At 40.5% G+C, this 14,110-nt stretch overlaps 1 protein-coding gene across 2 annotated transcripts in view; it reads right to left on the reverse strand.

Moving 5' to 3' along the window:
• The window catches only part of Drep2 (DNA fragmentation factor-related protein 2), an 874,423-nt gene that overhangs the window by 38,372 nt on the left and 821,941 nt on the right, over positions 1-14,110 (reverse strand). The gene's annotated exons all lie outside the window — the stretch shown is intronic.

Consider the following 14,110-nt stretch of genomic DNA (forward strand, 5'->3'; position numbering starts at 1 on the left):
TGGTTGGTTGAGTGGTCAGCGTAGTGGCCTTCGGTTCCGAGGGTCCCGGGTTCGATTTCCGGCCGGGTCGGGGATTTTAACCTTCATTGGTTAATTACAATGGCCCGGGGGCTGGGTGTTTGTGCTGTCCCCAACATCCCTGCAACTCACACACCACACATAACACTATCCTCCACCACAATAACACGCAGTTACCTACATATGGCAGATGACGCCCACCCCCATCGGAGGGTCTGCCGTACAAGGGCTGCACTCGGCTAGAAATAGCCACACGAAATTAATTAATAGTTTCCAAGAGACTCCAAATATTTCTGCGAACGCACTACCGACTTGTCGATGCTGGATGCATAGAAATTTCCTCCATCGTTCTGCAACCACTCGGAGACAGCGGCCTTTACCACCTCGTCGGTCTGAAAACGTCGACCACCGAGCTCCGTTTTCAGCTTACCGAACAGATGAAAGTCACATGGCGCTAGGTCGGGACTGTAGGGTGAAATGTTTCCATACCTCCCACTTGAAACGCTGCAGCAGTTCTCTCGTTTGGCTGGCCTTGTGATGTGTTGCGTTATCGTGCAACAAAATCACACCGGAGCTCAATTTCCCCCGGCGCTTCTCTTTAATCGCTGTACGCAACCGGTGCAATGTTTGAAAATACGACGCCGCGTTGATCGTCGTTCCTTTCGGCATGAATTCCATGTGCAGCAAACCCTCCATTTCAAAGAACACTGTCGCCGTAACTTTACCGGCTGAAGGTTGAACCTTGGCCTTCTTTCGTTGTGGTGATGAGGGGTGCACCCATTCCATTGATGTTCGCTTCGTTGCGGGGGTGAAGTGGTGGACCCACGTTTCGTCGCCTGTGACGATTCGCCGCAGAAACCCGTTGCCGTCTGCGGCATACCGTTTAAATTACGCCAGGGAGGATTGGAAACGTTGTCCCTTGTGCTCGTCGATGAGAAGACCTGGGACCCATCTTTGACACAGCTTACGATATCCAAGGTCCTCGCGAACAATAGCGAACACACTACCATGCGACATGTTCATCTGCGTCGCGATTTCTCTCAGTTTAATGCGCCGGTTCTGTCTAATGATCGCATTCACACTGTTGACCTTTGCACGGCTCCTGGACGTTGCGGGCCTGCCTTCGCGATAGTTGTCCGTGATATCCGTGCGTCCGGCTTCGAATTTCTGACACCACTTTACGATACCTTGCCGGGAAATGGCCCGCTCCCCATACACAGCACTAATTTCACTATGAATGTCCGTGTAATTCTTCCTTTTGGCCCATAGGAATCGGATTGTCGCACGCACCTCATATTTGGAGTGAACGTCCAGTTGACGCGCCATTGCATTTGGTCGCTATTCACATAATACTAGACGAGACACCACAGCGACCTGCCTAACAGACGTGTGGGCAGTGTCTGTCCCTTTCTCCGCTGTGCCCACGTTTGCGACACACAGCGCGCTGCTGCGGCGCGTTAGTGCAACTAACCTTTTGATCCACTTCCTAGGTATTTCTATAACATTTGAATGACGATCGATAAAAAGTAAAATGTAAATAGCATAGAGAAGAAAATCCAGTCCGTACCGAAATTAGAACATTTATTTGAAGATGTAACATTTAAAAATATATGTACTTGGCATATTTCACAAATAAATATGTTTAAAAAAGTGTCGTGTGGTCAGCACGACGAATCCTCTCGGCCGTTATTATTGGATTTCTAGACCGGGGCCGCTACCTCATCATCAGATAGCTCTTCGTTTCTAATCACGTAGGCTGAATGGACCTCGAACCATCCCTCATATCTAGGTAAAATCCATTACCTGGCCGGGAATCGAACCAGGGGCCTACGGGTAAAAGGCAGGCATACCACCCCTACACCACGGGGCCGGCTCAGATATTCAAGGTGCCTCTTGTGGTCAGCGAAGGTCTGATAGTCCAGCACGACAACTCGTATTTGTGTCTGTAGTTATGGTCACTGTCTTTCGGTTGCGCCCGCATAATAATAATAATAATAATAATAATAATAATAATAATAATAATAATAATAATAATAATAATAATAATAATAATAATAATAATAATAATAATAATAATTGTACTGGGTGGTACACCTCAACACCGAACATTTAAATGAAGCGCCTTAGGGAACACTATCTATCGAAAGAAACTTGAAACTGATAATTCATAAAGTTGGGACATTGATCAAAAGATGTCACTACTGAATAACTGGGTAATATGTTATTGTAAAGTTTCCTAAATTGATTGGATTTATTTGTTTTGTTTTGGTGTACATCAAGAAGTTCGAACTTTTCTCCATAGATGTCTCTACAAAAAACTGAGGTCATGCCCTCTGGTGCAAGGTGGAAGAATGAGTGATTTAAAGAAGTTTTATGTTTATAGGTTTTCTCAACTAAATTAACTTTCATTTATTTTGGTACTTCAAGGACTGCTACACTTCCTTCTCATCCCGCCAGCTTTCGAGTCTGGCCAATAACAAATTTTCTGTAATTATTTTTCAATCAATCGTACGCTTCTTGTAGCTTCTTGTTTAGCCAATAAAAATGAGAGGGTGTGTCCGGATTTAGTCCAGAGCCTTCTCGAACCCTTCTCTCAGGTATATAAGCTGCGGCTTTTTCAAGTTACATTGTCTTATTGATCGTCGAGTTCTTCGGCAGGCAGAACATCAGCCCAGGTAGTGGCCACCAGTTGTCTATCTATGTAGCTATCTCCGCAAACTTACCCGAGGGGACGGTTCTAATTTTTAACTATGTAACAATATGTTTCCTAAAAATGTAAACTACTTCTTGCTATTGTAAAATTTCATAGTCTTAAATTGTAAATTCAGGGATAGAGAGTGCGTTACCCTCTCGAGTTCCCCTTCAATTTATCTTGGGGTGACTACGATTTTGTAACTGTTTCTCTTCCTATACAGCATTATTTAACCTTTCTTTCTAGTCACCTCAGTAGTGTGGGATTAGCCTCTGCATCATCGGGCCACAAGCCCAAGTAGGGTTTTAAAACTTGGTTTTCTAGGAGCGAAAGTGTACGCCTCCATACATTTTGAGTTTGGGCCAGTAATTTAACCTGTTCTTCCTTTTCACGAAGGCCCAATAGTATGGGTACTAGATACCCCTGTGTAGGTTGGGCCTAGAGAGGCCAGAAATTGTAATGTTTGTGTAAACGTTCCCTTGAGTAGGCTGTAAGAAATTGGGAGTCAGTCCCCTTGGTGAAATTTGGAGAGCATGTAAGCTCTTTTCTGAGATTTGTGTAATAATGAGTGTTGCCTTTGGAAGGCCGTAAACTGTAACGTTTGGAGCAAAGTGCTGTTGAAAATTATTTATTGGGAGATATCTCTCCATATATAACTAAACGCTACATTAGCGACATTGTAAAATTGTAAACTTGGAGCTTGAAGCTCAAATAACCTGTAAATTACCTATTCTCGGTGTCAAATTTGTCATTCTACCTGATTCGTGTCCTTTCACAAAGCGAGGAATTTTGTTTGTTAACAATTTGATTTTCTGAAATTAAATATAACATTTATTTCAAAGTTTTAAAAGAACCTTTGACTTTCGTAGATAGACCCATTCAACCCGCACCTTCCTTCACCTCTTTGCGTTCCACAGATAACCCCGGAATAATAATAATAATAATAATAATAATAATAATAATAATAATAATAATTTCGTGTGGCTATTTCTAGCCGAGCGCAGCCCTTGATAGCCAGACCCTCACATGAGGGTGGGATGCATTTTCTATGTGTAGGTAAGTGCGTGTTATTGTGGAGGAAGATAGCGTTATGTGTGGTGTGTGAGTACCAGGGATATTGGCGACAGCACAAACACCCTGCCCGCGAGCCATTGGAATTAACCAATGAAGGTTAAAATCCCCGACCCGGCCGGGAATCGAACCCGAGACTCTCTGAACCGAAGGCCAGTACGCTGACCATTCAGCCAACGAATCAGACTGTCTACCCAATGCAAATCTGCAATCTTAGTCGGAGTTACGTTATCTTTCCTTTGCAGTTCAGTTAAAGCATTATGAAAGCCTAGATGATGTTTCCCGAACACCACCTGCAGACGATATTTGAAGCCTTCTGACAGATTATTTTTTCGGTGTACATTATTATTTAATGTGGAATTGAACTTGTTCCACAATATTTTACCATATCGTGGAGGTGCAGCTACTTACATTATGCCGCGATCTCGTGTGCCACTGATATATATGACATTAAATTGGAAGTACCTCATCCGAAACTCTGTCGCGGAGTTCTCCAAAACATCGCATAACATCCCCAACTTGCAGAACAACACGAAAATTTTACGTTCCCTAGAGTTGGTCGGCTCGTGGCAAGGTGTGCACATTGTTAATTCATCCCTTTGTTGAAAACTCGCAATAAGTAGGCCTACTTTCCCGGAATGTGTCCCCTTCTATTCGGGAAAATGAATAGAAACTGAAATAATAATAATAATAATAATATAATGTTATTTGCTTTACGTCCCACTAACTACTTTTACGGTCTTCGGAGACGCTGAGGTGCCGGAATTTAGTCCCGCAGGATTTCTTTTACGTGCCAGTAAATCTACCGACACGAGGCTGTCGTATTTGAGCACCTTCAAATACTACCGGACTGAGCCAGGATCGAACCTGCCAAGTTGGGGTTAGAAGGCCAGCGCCTTAACCGTCTGAGCCACTCAGCCCGGCAAACTGAAATTCGGGACAGGGATTTGGGTAAATAGCATTCGGGAGAAGGTAGCTTCATAAAAACGTCTATTCGGGATTGCGGATTCGGTAAAGAGGGTGAGAACACTGCCACCCAATTTATTTCACTGTGTCATCTAATCCTGCTGCTTTATGAAAATATAGTTTATTTACTAGCATCTCCAATTCTTCAAGCGTAATTTCGCCATCATGGTCGTCCTCCCCAGGAGGTCGATTATTCACGATGTCAACAGAAAGATTTCTTTTTACGTTGGGAAGATTTTCAGAACATTCCATCCACTTGTCCAGTGATTCCTTGGGATATATTATTTCACCTGATTAACGCAAAATACTATTCATTTCCTTCTTCCTTCCCTTTCTAAGATTCTTTATTACTGTCCAGAAAGGTACCTTCCGCTTGATCTAGCCTTTCCAGGTTATTCCCGAAATCTTGCCACGAATTCTTCTTGGATTCAACATTTTTTTTTTCCGTTCTGTTCCTTTCACATGCCTAGAACTCCTTGTCTGCATCAGTCCTTGTTTGGAGCAAAATCTGATACGCCCACCTTTTACATATACAGGCTGCTCTCACGTCATCACTCCACAAAGATGCTCGCTTTTTCTCATCTTAATACAAAGTTGTTCCTACGCATTCCGTTGCTGTTTCTACTACAGCATCCCTGTTTGCCCTCCATTGCCTTTCTATAATCTGAAACTGCTTACTGTCTGTTGTTTGAAATTTTACGCTGATCATATCCACCCACTTCTATCTAAATTCCTCGTCCGGAGAATTTCTAGCCTTATTTATCTGCAACAGATTTCACTTTCTCTATGCTAGTTCTAGATATAGTTCGCTGCATATCAGATTGCGATCTGCATCAACGAAAATTTCTCGGAAAAGCGCGCATTCCTAAAAAATTTCTGGAATTCAAAATCGGTTATGATATTGCATATTATGACTCTGGTGCCCTTACCCTCCCATTTGTGGTGGTTCAGGACGTCAACAGAAAGGCTCAGGTCAGAATGACGGCTTTATGATCTCAAGGCTCTATATATCACCCTTCTCCCATACCAATGTCAAGAGTCGCCTAACTACAAGAAAAGTAAGAGTATACCTGAGTGAAAATCAGTAAATATTATTATTTAGAAATTATCAGCAAAATTATCAGCACCGGCATACAGTTTGTAATAAGGATGGTTGTCTAGTTGTATTTCCTCTTAAAGCAATAATTACCACCACCATATACTTTGTATCCGCCAAGACACTAACTTCGCGGATATCCGCATCAGTGCAGCGCTCTAATTATAACCTTAAATGGTTAATTCCCTCCTCTCGGTAACTCGATGTTTGAAATGTCCGCAACATTCATGCAACCACACCCAACACTATTCCCCACCACAATAACACGCATTTTTCTATACACTGCAGTTGCCGACCGCTCTTCGTCGTTGGGTCTACCTTACAAGGCTAGCAATAGCCACTCGAAATTTTCCTCTTATTATTAATACATTTAGGATGTTGCTCTTCTGTTATGGTCTAGGAACAGCTGTAGTCCGTTGCCCAGGGGACACAATGATACGGCAATACCACTTCAAACTGTACTCGACGAGAAGGCTTCTCTGGCATATTATTATTTCCTTACTGCAGTATATATCGCTTCTGACACTATATAAATAAAAACTATTATTATATTATTATTATTTAAATTCTTTTACCGTCCAAGATTTGGTTTTTCCCTAGCGCTCAGTGAGGGATTCCTCCTCTATCGGCTCAAGGGCAGTATCTTGGAGCGTGAGACTTTTGGTTAGGGATACAGCTGAGGAGGAAGGCCAGTACCTTGCCCAGGCGGGCTCACCTGCTATGCTGAACAGGAGCCTTGTGGGACAAGTGAAGATTGGAAGGAAGCCGCCGTATCCTTAAGTTAGGTACCAAGCCGTAATTTGCCTGAAGGAGAAATGGGAAACCACAGAAAACCACTTTGAGGATGGCTGAGGTTGAAATCGTATCCCCCTCCACTCAGTTGACCACCCGAGGCTGAGTGGACCCCGTTCCAGGTCTCATACAATTTTTCAAATTTCCTGGCAGAGCCGAGAATCAAACCGGGCCTCTGGGGGTGGCAGCTAATCCCACTAACCTCCACACCACACAGGCGGATGTTTCTTTCTTTCCGAAGGGGAAATGTCTTGCTTTGTGGACCTGCCGAGTGGATGAAGTTACAAGAACACCAGCCCCCTTGTTACAACAAAGGCTATCAAGTTTGGAGACTGTCAGTCATTTAAAGATGTGGCGTTGGACGGGGAAGAAAACTATTTTTAAAATGGGGAATTCTAAAATATGTATGCGAATGTGATGTAGGACAAAATAAATGTTGATGTCCACTCACATATCCAGAGAGTTAGCCTAAGTCAATGAAGCGTCTGTTGAGTTTCCACCATATTGGACACTGACAATTATACTTCCGAATGAAGTATATTTTCTCTCATGACATATAGTAGATATTAGAAGTAAACATGAAAGACACAAAGGAGTGATAGGGATGACATCATGAATACAGTTACTTAAAAGTACATAAATTAGGACTAACTAGTTACAACTTTCAGTTGTCAAGCAGACATCTTCACACCCTGGAAGTTACATTTAAAGCAATTTTATTTATAAAATAACTCACTGAATCACAATGTACAAAAATTTACAAGTATAATGATTGCAATACAGTTAGGACTGGATTTTCCATGGTATAGAATTTTAAGCATAGCCTTAACAGGCAAGTATGTATTCGTAATACCCGAATAATTATCCAGTGTCCGGCTCTATGGCTAAATGGTTAGCGTGCTGGTCTTTGGTCCAACGCGTCCCGGATTCGATTTACGGCAGGGTAAGGGATTTTATCTTTAATAGGTTAATTCCGATGGCTCAGGGTCTGGGTATGTGTGCCGTTTACAGCATTAAAATTCATCACAGCTAGGGACTACATGCAGGTCGCATATAAGCATCAATTCAAATGACCTACATCAGGACACTAGCGAGGCCACGCGCTGTTATTATAATTATTTTCAAGTTACTGAAGTTTAATACATTTATTTTGAGAACTCAATTCCTATTACAGTAGATTGCCGTTGAGGCAGACTGAAATTAAATTCTCAAAAGTTTGATTTGATTTTTCTCATCACACTACTGTCCCAGATGATTGCATATCTGTATAATATTAATGGATTTCCTACTCCAAATATATATTCCTCTCTTGGAATTCATTCTCAGCATAAAGGCTGCTGTAACCTAAGACCTCGCACTGCATGATATCTAGTAGTTTTTCCGATCGAAATAATAATTCAATGTCCCATCGTTTGTACATATCTGTTAAATGTGTCTAAATGCGTGAGATCCTTAACAACCGATATATTGTCACATTTTACAAACATTTTTCAGGGCGAAATTTTGGCATTCCATAGTCTCGTAAGATTTATGATAGCAGAGAGAAAATTAAGCCATTATTATTGTTTATGTAGAACAGGTGATAAAGGAAATCGAAGAAGAATTTGATAGGGAATTACAATACAAGGAAAAGGAATCGCAACTCTGAGATTTGCCAATGATATTAATATTTTATCTGAATCTACAGAAGATCTGGAGAAATTTCTGAATGGTATGGGCACAGCCTTGGAGAAGGACTACAAGAAGAGAATAAATTAACCCAAACTAAAAGTAACGGAATGCGTCGAACGAACTCAGGTGATGCAAGACATATTAGATTAGGAAATGAAGTCTTAAAGGAAGTAGATGAATATTGTTACTTGGGTAGAAGAATTGCTAACAATGGCAGAAGTAAGTAGGACATAAATTCAGACTACCACAACCAAGGAAACATTTCTTACTTAAGAAAACAAATCTTCTCACTTCGAACACTGATTTAGGCATAAGAAAGTAGTTTTGAATACTTTTGTTTGTAGAATGGCGTTGCATGGAAGTGAAACATGGACACTAACTAGCTCACGAAGAAAGAGAATAGAAGCTTTTGAAATGTGGTGTTACAGAAGAATGCTGAAGGTGAAATGGGTAGGCTATATTTTGAGTCACGGATGATGATATACGATTTTTAATAGATGATAGGAGATCGATTAGGCGAAATTCGACGAGAAGAAGAGATAGAGTGGTAGGATACATCTTAAGACACCCAGGACTCTTTCAGTTTGTTTCTGACGAAAGTGTAGGAGGTAAGAAAGGTAGGAGTAGCCCAGGCCATGAATATGACAAAAAGATAAAAGGCGATGTAGGATGTAGTAGTTGTGTACAAAAGAAAAGGTTAGCACAGAATAGGGTGGCATAGAACACTGCATCAAAACACGCTCTGGACTGATGATGCAACCAAAAATATTATTATTCTTATCAACATCATCATCATTATTATTATTATTATTATTATTATTATTATTATTAATGATGGCGTTATTGGCTTGAGATACCTTCAGATACCACCGAAAAGAGCCTGGATCGAACCTGCCAAATTGAAGTCAACCGTCCGAACTACTCAGTTGGCTATTATTATTATTATTATTATTATTATTATTATTATTATTATTATTTACATTTTACTCGCCGTGTCAATTACAGCAATATAGTTCATTCACTGATCGTAAAGTGGATTCAAACAGAGAAATAGCCTGAACGAAATTCCATGCCATGCTGGTTTAAATATAGACTAATATTGTCTACTTCAGTAAAAAAACGAGATAAATATATGATTTACTTTTACCAGTAATCGCCAAAATTGGTGTATTTATTATTATTATTATTATGATTATTATTATTATACCGGGGATACACCTTCTCCGTCCTGTTATTACGCAATCTGTGTTATTGAACTTGAACTAATATTATACATGATACTTGGATTTTCTACCGCTAGATGTCTCTGTCATCGGTTTTGTTACTCCCCCTAACGGTCGAACTCTAACTAATTTATTAAGCAATGTGTATTGCGACAGGTGGCAAACCTTAAGTTTGTGAAGATTGTTTTGTTCTTATGTCAAAGTTGTCAACACTCCTACTGTTTCCTTCTTCCTTGGTGAGCAACGAATAAGACATTTTGTGAATATTTTCTCGAGCCAGTTAGAATTGGGGGTGTGTTCAGGCATCCAGCCCATCTGTAAAGATTTCTGGAAACTTCCCCTCGAAATGCTATTAAAGTAGCGCGCCTTAAGGCCGTATTGTTATTTTCATCGCTCCAGTTCAGCGAGTGCGGCGTGGACCGTAGGTCGGCGTTCGGAAGGTCCAGCTAAACAAGGTAATGATAGTATTTTCTTAAAGATGTGATGGCACCGTCAGATAACCTGAGGGGAAGGTTTCAAACCTCTTTCATTTTATGTAAAGTTCTATTCAATAGTTTAAATGTGGATTTTCGGCAAGTCTGAGGACTCTGTTCAAATCCCGGCTGGGAAGCATGTAAAATAAGGGAGCAAAGTGTGATCACCCTCAGTTGATTCCCATTGAACTTGGTATGGGTGACTAACATATTCTAAACCTCTAAATTCTTAACACATTTCTAGCATTTAATATTTCTCGTTTAGTCACCCCTCTGTAGAATAAGCTTAGCCTCTGCAACTTCGGGCAATAAGCCCATTTAGGATTTTAAGGAATTTTCTAAAAGAAGTGCAAGAGTTTCGCCTCCTAGCCTCTTGTTCACGGCCGATCATGTTAAACACCTTTTTTTATTAAGGTCAATTAGAATGTTTATACACCATTGTGTAACGAACTGTTGAACAGAAGTGACTGTAAAGTTTGTCAGGCATTACTTTATAAGAAACTTATGCCTCTGAGAGGCTAGACTTTTGAAGCTTATACTCCTAGGCTATGGAAGTTACTGGAGCAAACATGCTCTTATAAATAGTGTACGTGTTCGGGGCTACAATGCTCATCCCCTTGTACATTATCACGATGACAATTCTCTCTAATTTTGTACCTGATTTTTGACTTTAAGACATTGTTGTTGTGGGAGCTGACGAGGTCATTAGTATATTGTTGTTGTTTATTCAGATTTTCTATCTATCAAATTTTAAACTAAAAAAGAAGTAAAGAAATTACACTTCAAAATTTATTGGCTGAACTTATGCTCTGGACATTCCCTTGTCCGCACATTCACCTTCTTACACAACTGCGTTCCACGATATCCCCTGAATAATAATAATAATAATAATAATAATAATAATAATAATAATAATAATAATAATATATAATATATAATATAATAATAATTATATTATTATTATTATTATTATTATTATTATTATTATTATTATTATTATTATTATTATACAGCTGTGGGTGGAAAATATTACAAAATGGGAATCGGGATATGAGAACTAAAGCTGGGAACCACAACTGAGTACTATTACTGCTCTACGGCTTACTTTTAATAACAGTAACCATAAGTTGAGTTATATTTCCATCACCTTCTATGATTTGTTTACCAACTACTTTAAAATTATTAGCTTTAATTGTAAGAGTGTTAGGAGGTTGATTTGGATACGAGGTATCTAAATTTTCTTTATCTTATAACTTATTATCCTTAAAGATATTTATAATATCTAATTTGGTGATGTGATGATGATAAGAACAAGAAAAAGAACTCCTGTCATTCTACGAGCTTATCCCATTGGAGATATGTTGAGTGCCGGGCTGAGGGGCCCAAACGGTTGAGGCGCCGGCCTTCTGACCTCAACTTGGCAGGTTCGATCCTGGCTCAGTTCGGCGGTATTGAAAGTGCTCAAATACGTCAGCCTCGTGTCGGTACATTTACTGGCACGTAAAATAATTCCTGCAGGACTAAATCCCAGTACCTCGACGTCTCCGAAAACAGTAAGAATTAGTTAGTGGGACGTAAAGCCTTAAAACATTATTATTATTATTATTATTATTATTATTATTATTATTATTATTACTATTATTATTAGTACTATTATTATTATATCTCTCCGCCTCTGTGGTGAAGTGTTTAGTGTGATTAGCTGCCACCCTCGGAGGCCCGGGTTTGATTCTCGGCTCTGCCACGAAATTTGAAATGTGGTACGAGGGCTGGAACGGGGCCCACTCTGCCTCGGGAGGTCACCTGAGTAGAGGGGTGTTCAATATCCTCCTCAGCCATCCTAGAAGTGGTTTTCCGCTGTTTCCGATGATGACTAACTTTAGGTCACGGCCATTTCCTTCCCTCTTCCTTGTCTACCCCATCCAATCTTCCGATCCCCTTCACAAGGCCCCTGTTCAGCAGCAGGTGAGGCCGCCTGGGCTAGGTGCTGGTCCTTCTCCCCAGTTGTATCCCCCGTCCCAAAGTATCACGCTCCAGGACACTGCCCTTGAGGCGGTAGAGTTGGGATCCCTCGCTGAGTCCGAGGGGAAAACCAACCCTGGAGGGTAAACATATTAAGAAAGAATAAATAAATAAATAAATAAATAAATAAATAAATAAATAAATAATAATAATAATAATAATAATAATAATAATAATAAGAAGAAGAAGAAGAAGAAGAAGAAGAAGAAGAAGAAGTCCGCAAAGACTTGTGGATTAAGAGTTGAACGAAGGTACACTCAGAATAGGTGCCAAAATAAATGATGCCGGTACTCGGTATTCAGATTTTCAAAGTTCTTAAAATTGAGCTAGTTCTAGCATGAGTGTTGCGAAAAGGAAAGGAAAGGCTCGATTTTCTCGTCATGCATTATCTGCAAACGAATGTCAAAGAGGGAGAAGCACTGTGTTATCGAGGAGACCTGCCAGTCATGCAGGTTTCACCACAAATAAAACTCAATTCAACTAACGATTAGAAACAATACGTAATCAAAGTTTTCGAGAAGTTCGAAGAGAGGATTGTAATCCATTTCCACAACTTCGTTATTACTAAAATGTTTTATGGTGACTTATCGAACAGGAATAAGAAATAATGTTCATTGTTTCGAACTGTTCTTATGTTTCTGTTGCTAAGTGAATGTCCTGGCTTCGTGTATTTTACATGCGTGACATCTGTCCGATGATAACCAGGGTGGACTGAAATTTACAGATCCCAATGGGTAGGTAGAAGATGCGGATCCGCAATTTGATGACCTTCATTTGAATCGCATGGATAAGTATTACTTACAGGATTTGTTTAGAAGGGTTATAGGAAGGTACATTCAGTGAAACGGGGTGGACTAGGGAGCAGTGATGAGAGTACACGGAGATGGAAGTCAACTAAGGATGACATCAAGTTGTTAGTGCTAAGCTGTAGAAGTACTGTAAGGAAGAGGGTGGAATTAATTTAATAGATGCAGTATATACATTTACCAGACATCGCAAAGAAAAGCAAAGTGTAAAGGCTTCCACTACCCGTAACCCCGACGGTTGATGTGGTAGAGTGGTTAGCACAACGCCCGGCCGCCTTTGCCACCAGGAATTAACCTGGTTCTCATTTATGTTGTAGGCTGAGTGAACCTCAGGCCCATGTACACCTCCGGAAGTGGAAATCTCGTTTCATAAATTTTTCGACTTCCTAACGGGGAATGGTACCCACGGCCTTTCGGGTGAACCGAGCACGCGGCCAGTCAGCTCCTACCAGACGTTGTAGTAGGTGTTGAATAACAGCTGAGAAGTGATATTATGGATGCGGAAACTTTCTCCCGGACCAAGCGACTGGCAGGGTGGTTTGGCGCACGTAGCTGTCAGCTTGCATTCAGGAGAGAGTGGGTTCGAATCCAATGTCGGCAGCCCTAAAGATGGTTTTCGGTGATTTCCCATTTTGACACCAGTAAAATGTGTGCCGGTGCGAAGTAAAGCAAATCCTGAAAAAAAAAGAATCCCTTCCTCCCGGAACTGGAGTGTTTATCGTAGAGAAACGATATAATCGAAGGAAAACAAGCTACTGTGGCTGATGGCCAAAATAAAGTTAAGGTGGCTGATTAACTTCTTGGAAATGCTCAATAGCAATTAAAGAGTAATTATTCATACTCGTGAAAGAAGATTTTGTAAGTTGTGAAAATTTAAAGATGAGAAGCATGAAATTCTAGGTGGAAGTCTCATCTCTAAACACAATAGTGGGGAAGTGCGGGCCTGAAAGTGGTGACACAGATGCAAAATTATTTGATAACATGAAAAGCTGTGTAAGGAAAAACACAGAAAGGAACGTGATTATAGCGGTTGGTGTCAGTTTACCGGATGTTAACAGGGAATGTGCAGGCATAATAGCCAGTCATAAACATTTCAGTGAAAAATGGAAGGGTTATATTAATGCAGAAACAGGTTCTTGAAAGGACCATTCGAGGAAACATAAATGAACAAGGAGAAGATTAAGGATGTGAGGATTTACAGAAGACAGAAAAGTTTAGTTAGCAGTGTGTAGGATATCTGGACATAAGGATAATATCCAGGTAGGGGAGGTGACTAATAC

The sequence above is a fragment of the Anabrus simplex genome, chromosome 2, assembly GCF_040414725.1.
Source record: "Anabrus simplex isolate iqAnaSimp1 chromosome 2, ASM4041472v1, whole genome shotgun sequence".
In the NCBI taxonomy this organism is placed as follows: Eukaryota; Metazoa; Arthropoda; class Insecta; order Orthoptera; family Tettigoniidae; genus Anabrus; species Anabrus simplex.